We start from the raw sequence: 19,371 nt of genomic DNA, 5'->3' as shown, positions 1-19,371 counted from the left end.
TGCTCTTTTAAGACACTACTTGTAAGGGAATGAAAAGAGAGTCACAGACTAGCCTGGAAGAAAATATTTGCAAATCACGTATCTGGTAAAGGACTGGTATGCAGAATATATATAAAATTTTTAAAACTCAACAATAAGAAAATAGATAATCCAATTTAAAAATAGGCAAAAATGGGATCCCTGGGTGGCTCAGTGGTTTGGCGCCTGCCTTCGGCCCAGGGCGTGATCCTGGAGTCCCAGGATCGAGTCCCACATTGGGCTACCTGCATGGAGCCTGCTTTTCCCTCTGCCTATCTCTTTGCCTCTCTCTCTCTGTGTGTCTTTCATGAATAAATAAATAAAATCTTTAAAAAAAATTGGCAAAAGATATGAACAGATGTTTCACCAAACAATATGACAGGTGGCCAGTTAGCCTAAGAAAACATGACCAAAATCAAATGTAATGAAAGGCAAATTAAAAACCACAATAAGCTATCACTACATATATATTAGAATGGCTAAAATTCAAAAAATTGAAAATAATCACTGATAGTGAGAATGCACAGCAAGAGGGACTCTCATTCACTGCTGGTAGGAATATAAAATCAGCAGCCAATCTGGAAGAGGATTTGGCAGTTCCTTACAAATCTAAACACAGTTTTATCATACAACCCTGCAACCACTGTCCTGAGTATTTACTTAATTAATTTGAAACTCATGTCCACGCAAGAACTTGCATGTGAATGTCTATATTAGCTTTTTACATAATTGCAACCAAGATATCCTTTAATAAATGAGTAGATGAACAAACTGTGGTACATCCTCACAATAGAGTACTATTAACTGATAAAAAGTAATGGAGCATATACAGCCCTGCAAAAACACAGATGAGTACTTATCAGCAATGATGAGACGTTATCCATTGGTTTGCAGATATGAAATACAGTGAATGAGCTGTGCCTGGAGGTGAAAAGTAAGGTGGTAGGACCAAGGGCAACAACCAGTGCTCACTGGCAGAAATGACAGGGTGATGACACTAACATTTGTAAATTACTGAAGGGAAAAAAAAAAAAAAACTGAAAAAAAGGAAGGTAAAATATGGACTTTTTTATAAATTCAAAAACAAGGAATTAATAACAACAACTATTACTGGAAGTCTGATAGGCAGAAGAAAGTGGTAAAAGAAATGCAGACTTTATGGAGAACACTGAAAGTGGTAACTACCTGGAAAATATATAAGATATTTTTCTTGTTATTTAAATCTCCTTAGATATAATTGTCTATCTGACAAAAATAGTAAGGTGTGGGTAAAAACTTAAGATGTATCTAGACAACTGCACAAATGTTTGTCAGGAAGAAATGATACTATACTATGGTAAGATAGCTGAAGTGGTATAAATATCACTGGAAGATTGACTGTTATTAAAGATGAATATATTGGGACACCTGGGTGGCTCAGCAGTTGAGTGTCTGAGTTTGGCCCAGAGCGTGATACTGGAGTCCTGGGATAGAGTCCCATGTCAGGCTCCCTGCATGGTTCCTGTTCTCTGTGTTTCTGCCTCTCTCTGTGTCCTCTTATGAATAAATAAATAAAATCTTTTTTTAAAAAAAGATGAATACACATACCTTGCAGCAACCAATTAATATCAAAAAGAACAAAGAGATAGCTAATAATCCAACAAGAGAGATAAAGTAAAAATTTTTAAAGATTCAATAAAAAGAAAGAAAAAGAAGGCAGAAAAAAGGAAAAGAGGAGCAAAGATCAAATTGGACAAACTGCAAAATGATAAACTCAACTGTATCAAGAATCACACTAAATGTAAACTGTCTGAATACCCCCAATGAAGGGTTCTTGGGGGTTCAGTTGGTTAAGGTCTGCCTTTGGCTCTGGTCATGATCCCGGGGTCCTGGGATTGAGTCTCACATGGGGCCCCCTGCTCAGCAGAGTCTGCTTTTCCCTCTCCCTCTGCCCCTCTCCCTCTACTTCACTCATGTGCTCTCTCTCTCTCTCTCAAATAAATAACATCTTTAATAAATATAAATTTATATTATATTATTATTATATATAATATATAATATATATTATATATAATATATATTATATTATTATATATAATATATTATATATAATATATATTACATATAATATAATATATATTATATTATAAATTATATATTATATATAATATATATAAATAATATTATATATATTATATTATTTATAATAAATATAAATATCCCAATGCAAAGATATGGATTTTGAATTGGATAAAAAAGCAGGACTCATATCATTCTGGTTATAAGAAATGTACTTTAAATATAAAGAAACAATTAGGTTAAAAGTTAAAAGACATAGAAAGATATACCATGCTCACACTAATTAAAACAAACTAGAGTTGCTCAATAAACATTAGGCAAAGTAGAGTTTAGAACAAAGAATACTACTGAGGATAAAAAAGGTCATTTCATAATGATAAAGGAGTCAAGTCATCAGAGAGAGCAATCTCAATCTCAATCTCAATCTCCTTTATGTACTTAAAAACAGATCTTCCAAATACAGGAAGCAAAAACTAATAGAATTGTAAGGAGAGATAGAAAGATCCACAATCTCCTTTTCTCAATAACTGAGAGAACAAGTAGATGAAAAATCAACATGCATACAAAGTTTGCATCACACATCTGACACATGTAAGAAAATCACCTTATAATCAGCAGAAGACCTGTTTACAGAATACACTCTTTTCATATACACATATCATCCTATCTGAAGTTATATTTTTGGATGTGAGAACTTAGACAAGAGAGTAAAATCTCCAATGCCCATTTCTCTTACACAAACACTCCCTGTTGTAAGCAATAGTACAAACAGTGCTATAATATACAGAGCTCTTGTTAAAGTACAGATTCTGAAAGAATAAAGCCTGGCACGAGGCCGAAGATTCTGCATTTCTAACAAGTTCTCGTGTGTTGCCCTTGAAGTGGCAAGAGACTAGAAGATGGGAGGAAGCGAAAAGAGGAAGCTGGGGTCACATTAGTTTTGCCTACTTCTAGAAAATCAATGACAGATAAAAACGTAACATTTTTTGAGTGAATCTAATGTGGTTAGCCATGGTGTAAAGCATACAGTATGTATTATTTCATTGTATCTTTAAAACTGTTCTATGAAGTAAATACTATAATTATTATAATTTTTCAGAGATGGAACTTGAGATTTCGAGAGGTCAGTTATTTACACATATCCCAGAGCTATCTAACTACCCAGCTTAGCAAAGCATAGGTGTTGGAGGCACTAAACGGGCTCCATGGAAACTTTCTTTTCCCAATATTTCACCTAAAATCATATCAATTTCAGATTTCTATTTCTTTTGAGTCCTTCCTACTCTACCTCACTGGAAAGACCTAAGCCTAACCACAAAACTGAAGCAGAGAACTGTCGCAAATACCACTAGGATAACCAAGCTGGCAAGTATTACTGTAAATAGATGCATTAAACATATTTTGGCTCATTTTTCTGTTGTGTTTTAAATGGATGTTTAATATTTTAACTGAAATAAAGTACAATTAATTGATACAAAATTAAAGGCAAGAGAGCTGAAAATTCTAATCTTCACTATGATGTCAAGTTAGACCTACTTTTATCCATGTAGCTACATGAGTGATGATGATGAACTGGGGAAAGAGGAATCAGACATACACTGATGATTTCAAGAAGGAAGCAATATACTGTATTATTCCAAAATATTCTATAATGTGCATGTATTGTTCTTAAAACCAGGGAAAAGTAGCTTAAAAATTGTAACTGAATATTAGTTATCAAGTATTCCCCTGATTCTTCCCATTTCCTCAAATACTAGCATTAGTCATAGAGTTGAGGAAAGATTAATAGATATATATTTGTAAGTATTTCCAGAGGTTAGAAAATTTGAAGTACTGTCCTAGCTAATGACGAAAAAATAAGGAAAAATCTATGCAGTGAAAAATCAAATACCCTAAATTAAAGTCTCCTTGAACAGGTGTAACATAGTGAATGCCAGAGTCCCTGCAGCTTAGCAGAACAGGTGGTGCTCAGGCATCTCCCAGTGCTTGAGGTTTATTTCTAAGTACTTTCATCATCTCTAAAAGGGAGGTGGTAATTGTGTTCCCCTAGCCACAAAAGATAAAATAAGTATAAACAAACACATAATGTCCTCTCAACCACTTGGCACTTTATGGAAGATATTTGATTTTTTTTTCTTGAATTTTTAATTTTACAAGAAACCTACAAAAAACCCGTCCTTAAAACAAAATTTAGATTTATTTTATCCTCTAAGTCAGGGCTTAGAAACCAGTCACATGGCCCTTAACACCTGCCTCTTTTGCTGCCTTTAAAGTATTAAGTTCTACTAGTTGTCAAATTAAATATCATGGCACAGCCATGGCATATGGAAGAGGCAGATGAAATTTTCATTTCAACATTAAACTTTCCAGAAAAGGAACAAATGTGGACAAGGAGAAGAAAATAAATGGTATGTTTTGGCAACAAGGAATGTATCTCTAGTTTTGTGGCAAACAGCACTCAATCAAAAAAAATTTGTTGCTGAAGAATGCAATCACAAATAATTTTTATAAATAGCTGAAAATATCGTCTTGCTGATAGGTGAGGCTAGATTTTCAGAATTTTAATAAAAATTTTCACATATGTCTGTCTAGCAACAATGAACGCTATGTTTGCCCTGGATAGAAGGGTATGATCAATGTTTTCTTTTTAAAGATTTATTTATTCATTTGAGAGGGTGGGGAAGGGCAGAGGGAGAGGGAGAGAGAGAAACTTAAGCAGATTCTGTGCTGAGTGCAGGGTCCACTTTGAGACTCAGTCTCACCACCCCAAGATCATGATCTCAGCCAAAATCAAGAGTCAGATGCTTAATTGACTATGCCACCCAAGAGTCCTATGACTAATGTTTTTTTTTTTTTTTACAAAAGATCTTATTTATTTACTCATGAGAGATACAGAGAGAAAGGCAGAGACATAGGCAGAGGGAGAAGCAGGCTCCCTATGGGGAGCCTGATGCAGGACTCCATCCCAGGACTCCAGGGTCAAGACCTGAGCCGAAGGCAGATGCTCAAACCCTGAGCCACCCAGATGCCCCATGACTAATGTATTCAGTACAATAGCTGAGAAGACCCCATCACTGAAAAGTAATAATCACAGACTATGTAAGAGATAATATAGAAATTTATGAAAAAGTTAGAGTAAAACAATTATGAAACTCCACCTCTAACGTAGTTTATTCACAATCCTTCCCATATTTCCTCCCTGACAATTCCTCAAAGAACAGAAGTCTTTGCCAAAATTTCAGTTACCTCTTGACCTGTTAAGCCAAACATTTCTATGCAAATAATCCTTTTATGCTGTACCAGTTTTATGCCATATGAGTTCTAACATATTTTTAGCAAGTAATCTGGGGCAAGAATCCTCTTAAAACTGCTTGTTTACCCTATCTTGCCAGATTGCCAACCTTGCGTTTTGAACTTTGCAAAGTCAGCTGTGGCATAGCAGGTCCACCAAGAGTCAACAGCAAAATGCTGCCGTGAGTTGTTGGAACACAAGAAAAGAAGGGGCTTCAAAAGACCCAAAAGTAGCAGTACCTTCTTGGTGGGTACCAAAAAGACCTGAATCAACTCTCAAAACAATTCTTTGGTTTATTGCTTTTATTTAAAATTTTCCAGCCATCTAATTGACAACATTCACAAAGCATCCACAAATGATGCAGAAACAAAAGCTGATAGTATACATAGTCCAAAGGCAAGGAGTTTTTTCATAAAACCTGTCTTTCTGTATTAGTTCTATTACCTTACTGACATGCACTTGGCCTCCCCTCCTGCACCCTTCCCCCACCAAGTGACTCAGTTTTTTCACATTGAACACTTCCTAGTTGCATACAAAAAGCTTAGATGCCCAAGAGCATTAACATAACAGTTTCCCCCATGAGGTATTACAATCCAGGTTGAGAAACAAAAAGCAACAGAATTATAGAGAATACTTTCAAAACTAACACTGTGGTCTGATATATTCAAAGGCACTGAAAAACGTGCATCTCAAGATCAACCTTGCAGAAGCAGAATTCTAAATATTCATAAGCAACAAGATCTTTACTAAAACTCATCTCTTCAGTCAAGACAACAAAACTAACCCTACTCAGGTAGATAGCTATTCGTAATGAACGAAGCATTTTGAAGAGAAAACCAGATTATAACATTTAATCCTGAAAGTTTTATTTCATAAACCTATTTATATGGAGACAGACTCTATATCTAAAAGTGCAGATTTTTTTAAATTTCCTTCACCATTTGGGGGATGGAAAAGCATCCCTGATTTGTATATTAAAGCACAAGCATCTGTCCTACTGATGATATTCTAGGGAAGCACATTAGCATAAAATTTAACGATGTCAAATAAGTGGATGTGAAATAGGGACTGCGTAAAGACACTATTTCCAAGGCTGACAGAAACATCACTGTTTAGAAATGCAAATGAAACCATTATGTTCAATAATTATATGAAAATATGAACAGTTCAGCATGTTTTCCAGCCCTGATGGCGGTTAATGGGATGTACGCTTATGTAAATAACTACTATTAAAGCTAATGCTGAAAAAAACTAATAAATTCATACTAAAGCAACTGATTTAGTATGCTTTTAAACCCCAGCAGTGCTCACTTATTAGAAAAGAGTGCATTATTATGTTTAGAACTCATTACTGCTACAAGTCACTGCAACTCCATCAATTACCATGCATTAATGAAAATGGGACACATACAAAAAAAATTATTGCCTCTCAGCAGTTTTCTTTAAAGACAAAATCTAGGGGTATTACCATCATGGGGCCTTGTAGGGAACTTATCCACATTATAATCTTTATTACTGAAACAGTATTCCCAGCATCATCACCCTAGGGTATTTTGATCATAAAAAGGGCTAACCTTTATGTAAAAATATCAATATTTTACAAGATTGACCATTTAACATCAGTGAGAAATGTTTACTACTTGAATTTTGGCACCTGGTCCCTTTTTTTTTTTTTTTTTTAAAGGGAGGCTAAGAAATGAAAATATACAGAGACAGTCATACCAGTAAAGAGGATAGATGGTTTAATTCCAAGTTATTCCCTGATCTAACAAATAAGTCCTATATTCAGTTCTACATTTGTATGTCTCAATGAATTCTGTGGAACTAAGGTACTGGATTTTTAAGAACAGACCTAAAATTTCCTTTTTGGCCACAAGATGGACTTTCTTGTGATACATTAAATATTTAGTACAAGAAATTAAGAAGCTAGAAAAGACTTGTAGTTTAAAATTCAAGTTTAGCTAGCACCTAATAGCAAGGAAATGCTGACAGGGCAGGAATGCAAATATAGAAATGCCTTTGCTCTCATTCATGTCACCTTTCACAATTTACTGTTTAACATATGTAATTAAAGTGCTCCTTCACTGTTTTCTAGCATTCAGAAAAACACAAAACACCTCAGTACCTACTAAATGTGAAAACATTTACTAAACCTCAGACACAGACTTGTTATATATGATTATATGTTTATTTCAAAAGTCTGAAAGTGGGATCCCTGGGTGGTGCAGCGGTTTGGCGCCTGCCTTTGGCCCAGGGTGCAATCCTGGAGACCCGGGATCGAATACCACGTCGGGCTCCCGGTGCATGGAGCCTGCTTCTCCCTCTGCCTATGTCTCTGCCTCTCTCTCTCTCTTTCTCTCTCTCTCTCTCTCTGTGATTATCATAAATAAATAAAAAAAAATAAAAAAAAAAGTCTGAAAGTCACATCAGTCCAAACATTTGCAGTTTTAGGTCTTATTTGTTTATTCATCTCTCAAGAAGCTTTCACTACAATTTAGATATAGTATCACCAGGTGGTGGTAGAGTGCTATAATTGTGCAGCTTCAGTGATAAAGTCTAAGTTTCTCCCAAGAGTCTGACAAAGTGACTCAGGCATTACAATTCATTCATGTAACAATTAAGTTTTGAGTTTATACTGAGTATCAGGTACTGTACTAGATTCTCAGTGAATTATACTGTACAAGAGAGAAATGATGTCCCAGGAGGGAAACAGACAATAAATAAATATATAATAGACTGTCAAGTGCTATGAATAATCAACACCCATTCACAACTAAAAAAAAGAAAAAAACAACCTCTTAGCAAACTAGGAAGAAAACAAAAATTCCTCAGTGTGATAAAAGGTACCTATTTAAAACCTATAGTTGGGCCACTTGCATGGCTCAGTGGTTAAGCATCTGCCTTTGGCTCAGGTCAGGGTTCCAGGGTCCCGAGATGGAGTCCCCACATCAGGCTCTCTGCAGGAAGCCTGTTTCTTTTCTTCCTCTGCCTATGTCTCTGCCTCTCTCTGTTTCTTTCATGAATAAATATAATCTTTAAAAAAACCCGATATCTAATATCAATCTTAAGGATGAAATACATATTTCCCACTAAGATATAAAACAAGGCAAGGATGTTCTCAGTCATCATTTCTATTCAGTACCTAACTGGAGGTACTACAATAAAGCAAGAAAAAGAAATATAAGGCATAATGACTAGAAAGAACTAAAATTGTTTTTATTTGCAGATGCTGTAATTCTGTAACAATAAAATCCTAAGAACTCAGTAAAACAACTATTAAAATTAACAATGATAATTTAGCAAGGTCAAAAAAATAAAATCAATATACAAAAATCAATTATATTTCTAAATCCAACAATTATAAATTGAAATTAAAACTAAATTAAACAAACTTTTCAAAATTGGCAGACTCCCCTCTGCTGACTAGAATGTGCACATGAATACTGAAGCTTGGAATGCCAAGTTAAAAAGCATGGCTCCCTAAAATTTATGGAGTCAGTGTACTTGCCTAAAATTGTCAAAATTCAGATGCTCTTTTACATGGAAAACAAATAAATATGTATCTTGTTTTGATTATGGTTACTCTGGCACTTCTTGTTATATACAAAAAAAAGTTTAATCCTGACACAGATTCATAAAATACCCATGAGTATGCTCTATCCACTCAGCCTTTTCAGCTTTGTTCCTACATTATTTTCCTTGAGATCTATTCTACGCCTTGCTAAGATTCTTAGCAATTCCTAACTGATTTCTCTTGGCAATAAGCTTTCTTAAAAAAATGCTTTAAAATTTTTAAAGGATGTTCCCTCATATAGCCAGAAGCATTTTGCTTCAAAAAAAAAAAAATACAGACTTTTCAAAAACTAGAAATCTAGTTACTCTCTGGGCAAGAGAAGTCTAAATGAGAACTCTAAAAGGAAAAAAAAATCTTCAAATGGACAGCATCTGAAATAAAAGATAATATTTGCAAGATTTATCAACTATGGCTTTGGTATGTTGTAAACTTTTTCAGGGCAAGGAAATATTTTTGTAGACCTTAAATTTTTATAGAACATGTACAGTTTTTAAAAACCTTGCATATTTTAGCTCATCTGATCATCTTATGTGGTAAACAGTTCAGATACTATTAACATGTTGAAATTAAGACCTGCAGGGGTTTATCCAAGGTCGTATACCTAGTTAAAGGCAAAATTAAGTCAGGATTTTAAATTTTATGATTCTAGTGCTAAAGTGTTCTTGATATACACATTGAGATAAGTCTTGAGACTTCCAGTCTCTGATTAACTGTAAGTTTACAAAAAGGAGTTTTCATATAAATTTTTAAGGATAAAGAAGCTGCCTCAGCAGCATAAAGCACTTCTCTGCTGTCTCAAATTACTATAAGATACTATACAAAGAATATACTTATAAATACTGTGATACTACTCAATGATTACACTTAACATTGACTAAAACTTCCTCTCATTTCCTTTGGCTCTAGACTGCTTAACTAGTTCCTGTGCTTTTAACACTGATGTCTTGGGGGTTTATTGTGAGACAGAAGCGTTTGGCAACTTTCCCCTACCATTAGACTAGTAGCTATGCTTCACTACAGCATACAGGCTCTCTTCTCTACCATCAAACTTTCTCTAGTACAAATTTCTCACTAGGGCAATTACTATTTCTAACCTTCTTTTCTGTTGGTTTCATCTCCTGTTTTTTCTCTTTTGCCTCTTGCCACTTTTCCTGTGTTTATCAGCTTTTGTGTGGAATGGCCAAAAATAAACACATCATAACAATTATTTGAAAAACTGACCAACAGGAACACAACAAAAATTATCTTTAGATATTTGGATTTTCTTGGTTAGATTTATTTAGAAATTCAAGGACTGCTTAAGATTATACGGACACAAAGGACTAGTTCTCCATTTGGTTCTGCTCTTCATAAGCCTGAGGATTTAAGAAAACAGCTCAATAAATTGGGATTTCTGTATTAACAAAAGATAAGGCATCAAACCTGGCATCTATCTTTAGGGAGATCTATTTCAGATACTCAGTTAACTTTTTTTTTTTTCTCAGTTAACTTCTGATCATTACATGATTACACAGTAATTAGTTGTACTACCAAAAATCTAGTACTTGGAAATGCAGAATCTTAGGTGTAACTATGAAAATAAAAAAGGAAATATTATATGTCTCTAACTGAAGTGAGGAAATTACCATCTGAATCATTTAAATATTCACAATTAAAGGCCATGCTAAAGTTAAGAACAACTAAGACAAATTTGCTACTGCCTAATAATAAAGTCATTAATTACATTCTTCAAATCTAAGGCGATTATAAACTAGTACAGCAAGTGGATTTAGCTTAAGAGATTATGTCAAAATAGCCATTTAAAGACCATTAATATAAAATACTAAACAAAATAATGAACTCTCCTAAATAATAATTATCACAAAATTGACTTATTGAAAGTCTATTTCTTCATGCAAGAACTACTGAAACTTTCCAAAGTAATTTTAAATGATTTAAACAGATTTAGTACTGTTTATCCAGTGCAGAACTATCACTCGAAAAACTTTTTTAATTAAAGAGATGTACAAAATCAATTTTTTTTTTTTTTTTTTTGCATTTCAGTCTGCTAAGCTTATTTACCTGTGGGCATCAAAAACAAATGAATCCCTTAGCCTCAAGAGGGCCATTTTAGAAGTCTCAGCACACATCTATTTGAATCCCAGTGTTACTCACTATAAAGCAACAAAGAAGTTGCTCTCTGTGGGTGCTAAGGTTCCACATCTGGAGCCTTCAACAAGCCAAAGAAATAAAAACACTATCAAAATCAAACTTAGGAAGTAAAGCTGTTCATTTTATTATAAAATGAGTACACACCACAGCTATTAAAAGGATCACAGACAATAAGGAGGTGGAGAAATCCCTAAAAGCAAATCTCATAAAAAAATACAAAATAATATTTTAAAAATAATTGTCAAAACACATTAACACTCAACCAGAATTAAAAACAAAAGAAAATTAGAATACCTGAAAACACAATAATGTTTAGAAACACTACCCTAGTACAGTTACACTGCAAAGCCTTTTCACCTTAAACTTAGAATACAGAATAAAAATACTAAAGAACTAAGTACATGTTAAATACTATCTAATTCTGCTTGGGCTGCCATGACAAAGTACCAAAGACAAAGTGGCTTAAACAACAGAACTTTATATGCTCACAGTTCTGGAGTCCAGCAAGTCCAACAGGGTCCTGCAGGGTTGGGTTTCCAGGGAGAGCTCTCTTTCTGGCCACCTTGCTTCATATCCTCACAAGGTGCAGAGCTGGTAGGGATGGGGAGGAGAAAGAGAGAGAGAGAGAGATCTTTCCTCCTCTACTTACAGGGGCACAGTTCTACTGGATTAGGGCCTGACCCTTATGACTTCATTTAACCTTAATTACCTACTAAAAACCTCTCTCTAGACACAGTCACATTGAGGGGACTTTAAACACATGAATGTTGGAGGGGTACAATTCAGTCCACAGCAAATAATAGAAAAATGAACCTTGCTAAACCCAGACAGAGGGCAAAGAGATTGAAAAGCACAATCTCATATTTCAATACTCCAAAGCATGTAAATTTAGCAGTTGGATAAATTTATCAGAATTTAAGATTTGGGGATCCCTGGGTGGCGCAGTGGTTTGGCGCCTGCCTTTGGCCCAGGGCGCGATCCTGGAGACCCGGGATCAAATCCCACGTCGGGCTCCCGGTGCATGGAGCCTGCTTCTCCCTCTGCCTGTGTCTCTGCCTATCTCTCTCTCTCTCTCTCTCTCTCTGTGTGACTATCATAAATAAATAAAAATTAAAAAAAAAAGAATTTAAGATTTGTTTCATTATTACAGAAGAACTAAAAATCAGAAAAGGTACTAAAAAATAGAAAACAAATTTTAATCATTGGCTGGCACATTTGTTTTGACATGTAAGTACACTCAAAATTCTCTTCCAGCCTTAAAACAAACTAAAAAACATTCTTTCAAATATAGGTATCCCTTTGGCTAGACAACATCTCTTTAACTTCACAGCTTTTACTTTCCCACCCCTACTCGGACTTGGGTCTTAGACTTAAAGCCATTGCAAACTGGTTTATTACCCTAAAATGCCATTGAAATGCTCCTGCATTCAAAGACTTGTATAAAATCACAAAGGCATAAAGTAGCTGATCCAAGACTCTGCTATAAGCTTTCTTATTAAAAATTCAGTACAGTTGCAAGAATACCACAGTTGCTCAAAGAACCATTAAGATACACAAGTTAGGGTAGTTAGTATAGGTATGAATTCTTAAAGAATTCTAAAAGCCAAGTAGTATAAAAAAATTATCAGAGAATATGTACTAAAGAAGAAAATTAGAAAATTAGTAAAAGGAGCAATGACAAAGACATAGAAATAAACTGTAATAAGCAGGAAAAACCAATGAATTTTTCCTACTTTATAAGTAGGGACCAAATAGGGAGGCATAAAAATGAAGGTCATATATGCTATGTGGTATCAGTAACTAAGCATTTAAATGTCAAAATTAAGAATATGCATTTGAAACTTTGGGCCATAAAAAGGCATGGAAAGGGATTAAAAAGCCAAGTGGCAAAATAAAAATAGTCCTTAAGAAAGATTAACGTGAGAGCAGTGATGGAATGAAGCAGGTCAAAAGACAGTATAGAAGGAGACAGTGACAAAAAGATAATACAGAGTAACACAGGAATACAGAAAAGTGTCCAAGAAAACAGCAAAAAATGCGCTCAGAATTTCGGAGGGAAATGATAAAGGCATGGCGACTGAATGAAAAAGCCAAAACACAAGAAAATCTCAGGAACATTCTACAAGTCAGGGTTTCTGGATAACTGAGGATGAGTACCAAAAATTTTTTAACCAATTTTGAATAAAAAAGCAACATAAAATATATTCCCAACTTTCATAAATTGTTAACTATAAAGCACACTAGAAAAGCAATTAATATCTGTTATAATTTACTGCTGCAAAAATAATTTGGTATAATGGAAAGCCACTTGGTGTCAAAAATTTTCACTCTTAATTCCAGTGGGCTGTTCCAGTCACCTCTCCAGACTGGTGTCTTTACCTGTAAAATGGGAATAAGAGTATCTGCATCACTTAACTGTGTTATTGTGAAAATTAAAAAGTACATGTGTGGGGCGCCTGGCTGGCTCACTAGGCTGGCCATCCAACTCTTGATTTTGGCGCTGGTCATGATCTCAGGGTGATGTGAGATCAAGCCCACCTCAAGCTCTGCACTGAACACAGAGTCTCCCTGTCCCTCACCTCCACCCCCCTCCATGCTTGTACACACACTCTCAAATAAACAAAATCTTAAAAGAATAAAGTAAAAAAAATACACGTGGAAGTGCTCTGTAAATAGAAACGTAAGATGTCTTACTAAATATAAGACATCTTACTAAAAGAAGTACTAGAAGTACTAAAAAGTAATAGGGAATAAAAACAATTTAACTTTATTTCAATGCCTCAGAATTATGACTATGAATATTAACTACTGCACTACATTTATTATATGAAGGTCTTGAGATACATCTAGGTGGGCAGAGTTCTAGACTGCTTACATTATGAGTTCCTACATGATTTTTAATAATTTTCCTGTTAAGTCCCCTGTCAGCTTAAATATTCTCACTGTAGCTCCGAACCTTACTTCCAGTTTTCTGTTTCTAATCTGCACTAGATTTATAAACTAGACAGCGGATAATGAGTTTATTATTATCCACATGACAGCTTCAGGAATTCTCATACAACAAATGTGCATACCTAGGGGACGAGAGCAAGTGAGGAATGCTTCTTTTTATTTTTATTCTTGGATTAGTTCCAGACAGGTAAAGTATAAATGCAATACCCTACCACAGAGTAACTTATCCCATAAAGGCCTCCTGGAATTAAATTAAGTATATGAGTAAAATTTTATACTTTTTAAATTTTCTGCCAACATTTCTCCTCAATTCCTCCCTGTAGTTAGTATTAATATCCAAGTATTTTTAAGAGAACAAAATAATCCTTAAGAGCAGTTTAGACAACAACGCCAGTAATAATTAGTTTTTTCGTTAAGCAGGCTTATTTCTCTAAAATACAAGTAAAAAAGAGTTATTTAATCTGTTATTAAGATTTTAAATCTTAATATTTAAGATTTACCCAGACATTCCAGGGTAGTATACAATAATAATGGTCCAAAACCTGTTAAAGTCATACAGGATCACAGAGCAAATAAAATGGCCTCAAGAAGTACAATTTCCACAGCATTCGAGATAATAATTAGATTAGTAGAACTATATTGTCTAGGGCTTATTAAATTGAATAAACCGAATTTATCCAAGTATATGGAATATATTCTGTCACCACAGAATTTATAAACATAAATAACAAGAACCCAATATTTATTGAAAACAAAAATGCCAAGAGTCATCAGAGCTGGTAAGTGCTTGGCAACATACTTTGCTGCATTTGTCTACCACCCTGTCAAACACCAAAACACCCTCTCTTCTGCTAATCTTCTACATTTTAAGAAGGTCTGAATTTTAATTCTCCCAAAACTGCTTCTAAAACTAGAAACTCTCCTGCCTTCTCTTATGATGGGCCAGAAAAATTAACTAGGAAGGTAAAACTTAACCTTTTGAAACTTATTTCCTTTCTCATGAAACCTATTTCAATTATCTTTCCCCACCCTCCCTATCCACTCAACAGCACTGCACCCAGATCTACAATAGAGCTTCCTACAGTGCGCTTCCTATCGTGGCAAAAGCCCAACAGATCACGGTAATCTGATTCTGTAGCACGGATATATAGTTAAATAGGAAACTTTGAACACCTCTGAAATATTACTGTTATTCAACATCAGTGATTTCTTTTTACATAATTAGATGAGATTCTTACGAATTTTCTCTAATCTACTTTCAGCACACACATCCTGAGACCTTTGGCTCATTAAATAAACATTCCTCAAAAAGGTTAAGGGTAGTTTCCTTAAAATTCTTTCTTTCCAGAGCCAAGTTTCTAAAATGACCACCTATCCAATGGGCTCAAGTATCTGAGCTATAAGCACCTCTAAAGTTCTCTTCAATTTACTGAGTTCCAGAGAAAAAAATGGGAACAGATCAGGAAGAGAAAAAGATCTGTCAGTCCAGTTTTTGGGAGAGGACAGTCAGACCTGGTTTCCTCCCAGTGAGGACCCAACCCAAGCAGTACAGAGAAGTTACATCTTGCATAGAATTTAGAAGATAAAGCAGAGAGAGTAGATCACTTTCACTCTCTCACCAGGCCTCAAAACAGCCTAGGCATTTGTATAACCTGATGAAAGCCATCAGAGCCCCAGTGAAGAAAGGCAAAGAAATGAGAAGGCATTATTAGTTATCCATTTGTTGTAGAAGAAAACAGAGACTCAGAACTAAGTTCATTAGCTTTTCAAGGTCAGACAGCTTACGAGCACTAAAACAGGATTTTGTCTCTAAAGCCACTATACTTTCTTTATCACTTACTTCCCTTGCTCTGCCAGTTAAAAGAGCAAACATCAGATTTAACTTTCCTTTGGTTAAGCTTTTGATATCATCCTGATCTGAAACATATGTTCTGAAAATATGATTAGCTCAAAAAAATTTTTTAAAGATTTTATTTATTTATTCATGAGAGACACAGAGAGAGAGGCAGAGACACGGCAGAGGAAGAGGCAGGCTCCCTGCAGGAGTCCAATGCAGGACTTGATCCCCACATACCCCCAGCCCAAGGCAGACACTAAACTGCTGAGCCACCCAAGCGTCCCCAATTAGCTCAAATATTAATCAACTTTTCTAATGGCCACATTCTTTGTATCTTAAACTATTACCTGCTAACATGCTTCAGATCAATTCCTATGGGTCATATTTCTTTCTAGTTTTCTCTCTCTTTTCATACTCATTTAAGTAAGCAAAAATCTACTAGGTTCATCAGACTGCTTGACTTTGTGAATGGCATATTCATTCACATAGTTAAGTTCCCAGGAAATAAGCTTTAGTCAAAGACTGAAAATTACAAGAATTTTTATGTTTTAGTAATAAATTCTCTATTCACTGTTAAGAACAAATCTTCAAAAGCCTGGTCCAAATGCAAACAAGTAAAATATATTTTCTCTTTTCCACCAAGGGACTGGTCTGTATTCATATAATGCAATAAATCAAGTTATTAAAACTTTTAAAACAAAAAACCCCATAAATTTAGTATAACACATCTTTAAAATTACAAAAATCAGAATTCGTACAGTTACACAGAAATAGACTGTAAAATGACCTAAAATTATCTGATTTCATATATATGAAAGAGTCTGAATCATTCATGTATGATAGGTAAATGTATCTGTAGTTAAAATTATATTGCTTTAAGTTATAACCTTGTTTTAGGTTTCTAAATTTTATAGGATTTTATGTACTGTAAAATCGTCTGTATTAACCTTTCACAGGTTTATGCTAGTAAAGGAGATTTGCACCTGAGGAATCTACTTGAAATAAAAACCATGGGTGTCACTGTTTTTAAATCATAACTTCCTCTCTTCCTTCTTCCATAGTTCCATAAATACCACCTACCTTTGGTGATTCAAAAAAATTTTTAAACCAATTATATTAACTAGACCAATTCAATTTTTGATAATGGTCTCACACTTACACCAATCTTCATTCACAATAACAAATACTCAAGTCAAATCTTTTCATATTGTATGTAAAATAGTTCCAACTGTGACATATGCCTAAGTCTGACTTTATTTACATCCCTTTGCCTTTTCCTTTCCTTTTTAGCTTATAAGACAGATCAGGGTTTAGTAAACTTTTCTGTAGAGAGCCAGAAGTAAATATTTTAGGCTATGTAGGCCGGAGGTTTTTGTTGCAACTACTCAGCTAGCAGCTGCAGTACAAAAACAGCCACAGATAACACATGAATTAATGGGTGTGGCTAGATTTAGCTGGCACCGTACTGGATTTGGCAGTAGTTTACTGACCTCTGAGGTAAGTCATTGGAAAAATAGGAAAAATAGTGCAAACACATTCACCTGGTATATCTTATGACTTAGGCTGACAGAGGGAAACCATTCAGAGCCATGCTGAATTTTCAGCACCAAATCCATTAATCTTGACTCAAAGAGTGCTAAAATAGAATAGTCCCCAAAAAACAGATTTAACTTTTCTAGATAGTTACACATTTTGGTTAAGCATATTACCAGATAAACATATTACCAGGCCTTAACTGTGGCCAGGCTTTTTTTGCCTACTACCCTCCCTTTCTCCCCTTATTACCCCACTTTGCCCTAATTCCACTGGACATATTTTTTTTTGTCTCAGGAAGGCCAAGGCATCATCACCTCCTTCTCTATATATAAAGAAAGAGGTTTCTATTTCCCCTACTTCTGCTACCAGATAGAGTTGGAGCTGACTTCATTCCCAGTCCCTTTCTCCCTTGCTGCCTTTCACTCTATAAATTGGACAAGGTTAAATAGCCGTTCTTGAAACTTAGCATGGCCATGCAGTAAAGTTCTGGACAATAAATATCTCATGAAAGACTGCTGGCAGCTGGGGGAGGGCTGGGGAGCGGGATGGAAGTGCCCTAAGATCTCATGTTTTTTTCAAAAAAGGAGACTGAGCCACAACTGTCAGAACTCCCCCTTTTCCCTGTCTTAGGGCAAATATGACATCTGGAATTAGAGCAACCATTCTGCAACATGAAATTCTGAAACCATTAGAACAAGCTAAGACGACTGTAGAGTTCCAGTGCTGAAAACTTGAAACCACTGAAGCACTGCCAGAGGTCACTTATCTCCAGTTGTTACATGGGAAAAAACAGACACTGTAAGTGAACTTCCGTCACAAATAAAAATATTCCTAATCTACCTTTTTTGGAAGTCCGAGTCACTATTCCTTGTGAGATGTGAAGAACCCGAAGTGGCTGAGTACAGTCTGTTGTGAGTTATGACTAAACAGCACTACTTTAATCCAGAGAGAAAAGCAGCAGGAAGAATATCACAAAAAAGGGTCTATCCTGACAGTTGACAGCCTAATACAATAAAGTCAATGAGGGCAAAGAAAAGAGAAGACTCAAGATAATTATTCAGATGCTACAGAGTTACAGAAAAGAAATAATTGAGAAAGTACACCTTTAGAATTGTGGGGAAATAAACTTTATAAATATCTACTCAGCAAATCAAATCTAAAAATTCTGATTATACTAATTCCCAATTGTGTATTTCCACTTTTTGAAAAAGAAAAAGTTTAGAACTCATTTTTTACAGTTACATTTTCATGTTTTCCCAAGTGAATTAATTTATCTTTATGTTTCTATTTCCCTGGTATTCATGAAGGTATAGTTACCGTCCACTGGATATGATCATTTTTAACACTTGCAGAACTTTTGAAATGATTATTAACCATCAAGTTAATGGCGATATTGCCAATAAAGGCACTGGTTCCTTGAAGTATTCATAGACTAGTTTAGTTGGTCAATCTATCGCCCAAACTTTAGGGGCAGTTACTTCTCTTTTCTATCAACACCACTGCAAAAACACTCCAAGATAAGTAATTCCTCCCAGTCAAAAGAAACTTCAGAAATATGCTTATTTTAACTCACATATTCTTTAAAGTACAATTCTTAAGTTAAAATGCCAGTTTACAAATTATGCTATATTATACACACACACACACACACACACACACACACTTCCAGTTTTAATCCCTAGTCTTTTCCTCCATGAGAATTTTGGTGGTATTATGCTGCAGTGTAAATACTTAGCAATTACAACATCTACAAATTACAATGGATTTTTAAAAAATTTTTATGATTTCAGAATAGAATTCCTCAGGGCTGTCAAAGCTTTTGCTAGAAAGAATGCCAAATACAAAGAAGCTTCAGGCTCAATTAGAGCAGTGGAACAGAATTCAGTAAAGTTCCAACATTACATGTTAATGTCCAAATTTCTTATTGTCTTTTTTAGTTGACAAATATGTGCT

At 34.9% G+C, this 19,371-nt stretch overlaps 1 protein-coding gene and 1 long non-coding RNA gene across 19 annotated transcripts in view; both read right to left on the bottom strand.

Moving 5' to 3' along the window:
- KIAA1328 (KIAA1328 ortholog) overlaps nt 1-19,371 on the bottom strand; it is a 366,532-nt gene that overhangs the window by 288,669 nt on the left and 58,492 nt on the right. The window lies entirely within an intron of this gene.
- On the bottom strand, nt 7,739-18,248 carry LOC140635162 (uncharacterized). Its single transcript, XR_012032484.1, has 2 exons — nt 11,583-18,248; nt 7,739-10,106 (listed from the first exon to the last, which is right to left on the bottom strand). It is a non-coding gene; the product is annotated as an uncharacterized lncRNA (long non-coding RNA).

The sequence above is a fragment of the Canis lupus genome, chromosome 6 (genome assembly GCF_048164855.1).
Source record: "Canis lupus baileyi chromosome 6, mCanLup2.hap1, whole genome shotgun sequence".
NCBI classification, from domain to species: Eukaryota; Metazoa; Chordata; class Mammalia; order Carnivora; family Canidae; genus Canis; species Canis lupus.
This window is presented reverse-complemented; position numbering and strand designations above follow the sequence as displayed.